Raw genomic sequence first — 6,619 nt, forward strand, 5'->3', positions numbered from 1 at the left:
GGCCCCTCGCTGGAGGGTGAATTGTTTCCTCAGAGGAGCCCAGTGCTCCGGGCTGCCCTCAGCCCCCACATCTAGGTGGGCACAGCTGGATACCTCCTACCAAAAGGTGTTTTTGCAACATTCTGCAAAAATTTTCTTATCTCCGCTGATCCTTCAGCGCGTGATTTATGACTCCAAGTCTGACCAATTAAGCTATAACCTTTCCAGAAAGGCGAGTGCAGGAGTTAATCAATGTCTCTTTCCCACCCATGAAATGGCAAAATCATTTGTCACGGGTTGGCGGGGGGTGGCCGGCGAGGCTGGGCTGGGGGGGTCCGGCAGTGCTGGCGTGCAGGGCACTGTGGCCAGCCCAGCCCATGGAGGGGAGCTGGAGAAACACTTTTTTCCAAAGGGAAAAAGGCAATAAGTGTTAGATGCGGAAGATGACAAAACCAGCCTGGAGACAGAGAAGGGCTGTGGATCAGGTAAGGACGTCAGACCCACGGGGGGACTGCCCTCCTCTTCCCCAGGGAAGCTCTTGGGGGCAGGCGCCCCCCCAAAACCCCTCACTCTGGCAAAGCAGCCAGTACCAGGTCGGCACTGAGCAGGGAGCTCCGGCCAAGGTCAGCAGCTGAACTCTTCCTCTTCCTCCTCCTCCTCGCTGCCAGGTTCCCATCAAGACTGTGGGGGCAGGAGGGACGCTGAGTTATCAACCACAGCGAGACGGAGAGAAGAGGAAGGAAGAAACAGGCAGGGCGAGAGGATGCAACGCTCCCAGACAGAGCCGTGGCTGGAGGAAAGCATGGACGATGGGTGGCAAGGCAAAGGCACGGGGAAAACCGCAAGTGGGACAACACAAATGCCACGGACATGACCCCCAGCAGTTCTGGTGCCAGCGGAGCTGCCGTGGGCCCCTTCCCATTACAGCAGCGCCCCGTGTTAGGGCTTGGCCGCAAACAGACGTCGGCATTTCAAAGCGCAGGATGGGCACTTGGCTCACGCTGCACAGGAAACGCGGTTGTGCCCGGATTTGTGCTCCTGGAGGTCAACCAAGATACACGGGTCTGGTTTCAGCAGGTAAACACAGAGGGAGCCTGTAATGGAAGAGGAAGCTGAACGGCAACACAAAGCCATGCGGCACCATCCTTGGCATTTTGGAAGTGGCAGCAGAGATGTCCCAAAGCAGCTTTGTTATCTCCAAGCTCCTGCTCCAACAGGACAAACTTGGGTCTCGCCCATCATCAAGCCAACGTGGCTGGTGTAGGGTGGCCATAAATCAAATGAAAAAAACAAAGAAACAAGCCATTCCAAAGGAAAACAGGAATGTTGAAACGTTCGCCAAAAGGTCGAACTCAGAGGGCCGAACATAACTCCAGGCTGAGCTGGACAAGGCAAGGCCAACCCGGCTGCTTTCCAAAATCCCAGCTGTGCCCTGTCCTGAGGGACTGATGGAAAACGCGAGCATGTCAGGGGCCTGGCGGGAAGGCACCAAGGGGACAGAGTGGCGCAGGTGACCCCCTGCATGGGGGAAGCGCATCCCTCATGTGCGAATCCTGGGGAATCATGCAGCTTCAGGCATTTAGACGTGGACGCGTGCGCTCACAGAGGAACACAAGCACGCTACGCACCAAAGCCATGGCCAGCAAGTGCAGACCCCTCTTGTTCTCCTTCCACAAACCCATAGGAGCCTGTCTGCAATGAGGGCGGTGGGGGATTAATGGGGAGACACACTTCGGAGGAACAGGCACCCTGGGGGCAGGAGGGCTGGGGGGTTTCCAGCAAACTGATAGGAAATGACACCGGGAGACTGGAATTCAGCTCGCACAAGGTTCAACCAAGTTCACGTTGCAAAACACCGTGTCTCTGCTCACGGCTGCCCCGGCAGCGGATACGTGTCCGTCCCGCACAGCAACGCAGCCCATCCTCCGGTGCCGTGGCACCCCGCCGGCGGCTGGGACCAGCCTTGTGGCTATCCCAGGGCCACCAGCTCGGAAAGGCTTGACACAGCTGGAGAATCCCCGGCACACATCGCTGCTGCCTGCCCACAGGTCCCGGGATGGGCCTGCCCCATCCCCGGGGACCCCTGCCAGGGAAGCCCGCTCTGGAGCGGCGGCAGGGAAACCCTCCTGCCCCCTCACCAAGCCGACAAGCGACAGGTTTGTGTTTCTCCTTTCTTTTAAACAGAAACACGGACTCGGCCTAAGAACAAAGACAGTGATGTAACAAATTCCTCCTCAACCCCCCCTTTAGCCACGGGTTGGAATGCCTTTCCCCAGCGCTTTCCAGGGAAGCTGGTTATCAGCTGGCGGGCTCACCCCTCCCCAGGCGATGCTGCCTCAGCGCTCTGCACTTCTCGGTAACAGCCTCCGGCTCGGCGTGTGCCAAACGCCAGATCCAGAGCCTGGGACTTGCACATCCCTCCTCCCGCCTTGTGAGCGGAGGACGCTTTGACTCCGTGCACCGCATCCACCAGACACCCCATGGCTGTGACAATGGAGCACGTCGGGCTCCACAGACCCGGCTGTGGGACCAGGTGGAAAACCAATCTGCTTTTTCCTTGGAAAAACCACTTCTCCCCACCAAGGAAAGGCTGCCCGTTCCCTGTGCTGTGCTGCCTGTCCCGGCGGGCAGCTGCCCCCTCCTGCCCTGCCAGCGCTGCCCGCCGCACATCGCCGGGAACAAGAGCCCCTTTGTGCCGGCTCTCGAAGGCCTGCCGCCGCAGGAGCCCCCGCGCAGCTCCCAGCCCATCTTGCCCAACCGCTGGCCCAGCGCCAGAGCTGCCTGTGGCAACCAAAAGCCACAAAACAGGAGCCATGCCCGCACACAGCCAGCTGCAGCCCCTGTCCCAAAAGGCGATCGATGTCTGTCTGTGCCGCAGTCACTGACCCCAGCTTCCCCCTTCCCATCTGCTGGCCCGTCCTCCCTCACCCTGGGCTGCGGTGACCTTACAGATGCTGTCTGCCACCGCTGCCCAGCCCTTGGCTCTGTCCCTACCAGGTACAGAGCAGCTACAGGTTTTTTCCCCCACTTTTGAAGTATTTTTCCATGCTCACAGATGAGAGCACCTCTCCAGCCCCGGTAAGTGAGGGATAACTGCCATGTCCTACGTGCCAGGATCCCTATGGCCAGACATAAACGCTCCCCAATGGCCCCGTCATCACGAGCATAAAACACTTTCTCCCCCTATAACCTTTTCCCTTTCCGGCCCCACCACCCCAGCACAGAGCCTGGGGCAGGGATGGGATGATGCCAGGCTCCCCGCTGAGGGTCTCTGGCTGCCGGGGTTGCCGTGCCAGGTGGGGAGCAGACGGGTCACCCTGGCTTTGGAGGGCTGCGGGAGGCAGCGGCTCTGCCAAGGGCTTTGGGGAACACCCCGGGGTGGGAGGTGATGCCGGCGAAGGGGCGGCAGAGCTGTTAAAAATCGGTTGACAACTTCACAGGGCGACTCAGAGGAAGACACTGTCCCTTTTCATGGCTTGTTTATCTGCCTGCACAAGAGACTGAGTCAGGATGTGCGGGCGCAGCTGGGGGCTGCCAGCCTCCCCGGCACACACCCAGGAGAGCAAACAGAGCCTCTGCCTGCGCGGGACCGGGGCAGGCAAGAAACCAGAACACTTTGAAGCAGCTCCAGGACCAGGGTGGGTGCCAGGGAAGTCACAATCCTCCACTGAACACCTTGAGCAAATGAGGAGTTATTTCGGGCATCCAGCAGCGCAAACACCCTCTTAATGCAACCTTGTCTTACTAAGGAGAGTAAAAATAGTGCCATCGGTGTGGTTGGTCTCCCATGTGCGGCATTTTCCAGTGCCTGGGCAGACAGATGCCTCTGCGATACGTGGTGGTGAACAAAGTGGGCGCTAAAGCCGGAAAGAAGGGAGGTTTCCTCTCCCTGAGATGCTGGAACCAAGCCCGGGGCTCGCCGGAGAGCCCCGGGGGACAGACGGACACTCAGCTCCCACCACTTCTGACAGAGCTGCCAGAGCAGGGACAGACGCTGCCAGTCGTTCCCGCTCTGTGCTTGGCCACAAAACCAGACAGAAGTTATTCCCTACAGCCTGACCAGCGCCAGGAGTCCCGGTTTGCCTGGCCCTGAGCACCCCAGACACCCCAGACACCCCTCACGGCCACGAACTGCTCCTGCTCTGAGCCAGGAAAGCCTGTTTCCGATGGCTGCGCGGCAGACGGTGCCATCGCAGGCTGTTTGTCACACATTACCCGGAGGAAATTAAACGCATCCCGAGCGCGGGACCTCAGGCTGCCGAGTGCATCCAGAGTTCACGCAGGGTAAGGGAGGAAGTCCAGGCTTGTGCAGGCAGAGACGGAGCCTGCACGCTCCAGCGTGAGCCCAAACACACTGGCACATGTCACCGGTGATGGCTCCTGTGCCCAGGAAGCAGCCCTGGGAGCGGGGCCAGCTCGGGGCAGGTGAAAAAACAGCTGCCGGCGGGGCTGTGGGCTCCCACTGCCACTAGTTCTCCCCTGGCTTGGCAGGGGAGAGGGATTCCCACATGCCTGGAGAGATGGGCAGCTCTCCACATCCTCCCCTGCATCCATGGGATCGGCTGGACCCAGCTCTGCCCACGCTGCTGGCACCGAGGGGGCTGGGAGGAGGAAGAAGGTGACACCTTTAGAGGCTCCTCCTGTTGTCCCAAATCTGGGTTCTTCACCCAATGTGTAAAAACCAGCTGATGCATGGAGTCAGGATATTCGTTTTATTCCAGTTCTGGGCAGAAAAGCGTGCTAGGCAATAACTGGCAAAGCTGGCACACCTGTTAGAAACACACGGGGTCTTCTGTACAAGAAGGTAACGAAGGAAAACCACATCAAAATAGCTGACTGGTCACTTGTAATTATATTAGAAAAGCTCATTTGCACAGGTCCCGATTTCTGTCTGGCTCAGTGAACTAAGATGGTCTTACATTTACACATAAAGTCTCCTCCTAGAGGTGTGATTTTTAGTATTAAAATTATCTCAGGTAACTAGAGGCTATTACCTTCATCCGATCCGGTACCACTAGGTTACTGTTTAACGTTCTATTCTGTTGGGGCTCCACTTAGAACAATGACTAACTTCAAGAGTGGATTATTTATGTTTATGGGCTTTCTGGTTTAGGGATTTTTTTCCACTCCCGTTGCTATTCTGTCGTTTGTCTCAGTGGCCAGTTTGGCCCAAACCACGACACTATGGTTTCAGAGTAGGCCATCACATCATGGTCGCTCAATTTTGTGGATTTTTAATTCCTTTTGACATCAAATTCCCCCCTTTGAGACTTGTGGATATGCTTTACATCTCCCATAAGTCTCACCTTATGTTTTTCCCAAGTTCTGGGATTCCTGTTCTCCTATTTTCCATATAAAAGTGTTTTCCTCTACTTTAGTCATCATTATTTGTGGGGGTTTTCTATCTTCCAGTGCCTGTTTGCAAAGACTTGCACACACAGGCAAACATTGAATCATACAACAACTCAATAACTAGATGATCAGTATAAATACAGATATTAAGTAGAGTCGCTTTAGCCGATTTAGGTTTGGTAACCAGGATGTTAGCTAGGAAAGATCTAATCCTTCCCGTTCCTTGACATTCGAGGCCAGATCCGTTAATTTCTGTATCTTCTCTTCTACTAATTGAGAATTTCTGTTAGATTTACGCAACGCATCCCCTTAAACTCCTTTCCTTCTTTACCTTTTTGTATAAAAGGCCCTATGTGTTTCTAACAGGTGTGCTGGCTTTGCGGATTATCACCCAGCACCCTTTTCTGCCCAGAACTGGAATAAAACAAATATCTCAACCCCTTGTGTCAATTGGTTTTTTGCACACTGGGTAAAGAGCCCAGATCTGGGACAACAGGAGGAGTCTAAGCCAGGGGAGCGGGACGCCATGGCGGTGACGGCAGGGGTGCGCTGACAGGGTACGTCCCGTGACGGGGCCAGCACTGCTCTGCGTTGGTGGCTGCGGGGGTGAGAAGGGCAGTGCCGACAGCAGCAGTTCCCCTGGCAAAGACTCATGCGCGCATCCAGCCCGTGCGCACGCATGGTGGAGCAGTACACGGACGGCTTTCCTTAGCACCAGCTGTCCCGAGCTTTCCCTCAGCGAGGATTTGCTGCACTGGCCTCAACCTCCCTCCCCACCTCCCTCGCAGGTGGTGATGAAGGAGGGGACTCCCCCGGCCACTGCGGCTCGGCTCCTTCACCCAGGATGCTGCCTTTCCAGGGTCCTTCTGCCCGCTGTCACACAGGGCAGCGCTGCTGCAGAATCAGCCGTGTGTCCCCACAGCGGGGCCGGGGCCCAGCCACACCAGGAGTCACTGGCTCACAGGGCTATTCCTGGGTTTGTGCTCTTGGTGTGATCAGACCTTACAGTGACACCCTCTGGACTAAAAAGCCCTTTGTGGAGCTGGAAGAGGTTGCACATCTTGCTGCAAACCCTCCCAGCACAGTGCTGCGGTCCAAGCAGAAAAGTATCACCCATGGCCAGGGAGCCTTCACCAGGACCACCCCGAGTGCCAGGAGAGCAGATCCAGCTGCACGACCAGGACAGGACACAACAGGACACGGAGAGAGCCCAGGACAGCTGGGCTTTAATGGGGTACAGCCCATGTGTGGGCCCTGTGGGGCAACCCTAAGAACACCAAGTGGTGGA

General features: G+C 56.8%; 1 protein-coding gene across 2 annotated transcripts in view; it reads right to left on the bottom strand.

The window, feature by feature from the left end:
* The window catches only part of LOC141750230 (bactericidal permeability-increasing protein-like), a 63,397-nt gene that overhangs the window by 35,018 nt on the left and 21,760 nt on the right, over window positions 1-6,619 (bottom strand). The window lies entirely within an intron of this gene.

This window comes from Larus michahellis, chromosome 12 (genome assembly GCF_964199755.1).
Source record: "Larus michahellis chromosome 12, bLarMic1.1, whole genome shotgun sequence".
Lineage (NCBI taxonomy): Eukaryota > Metazoa > Chordata > Aves > Charadriiformes > Laridae > Larus > Larus michahellis.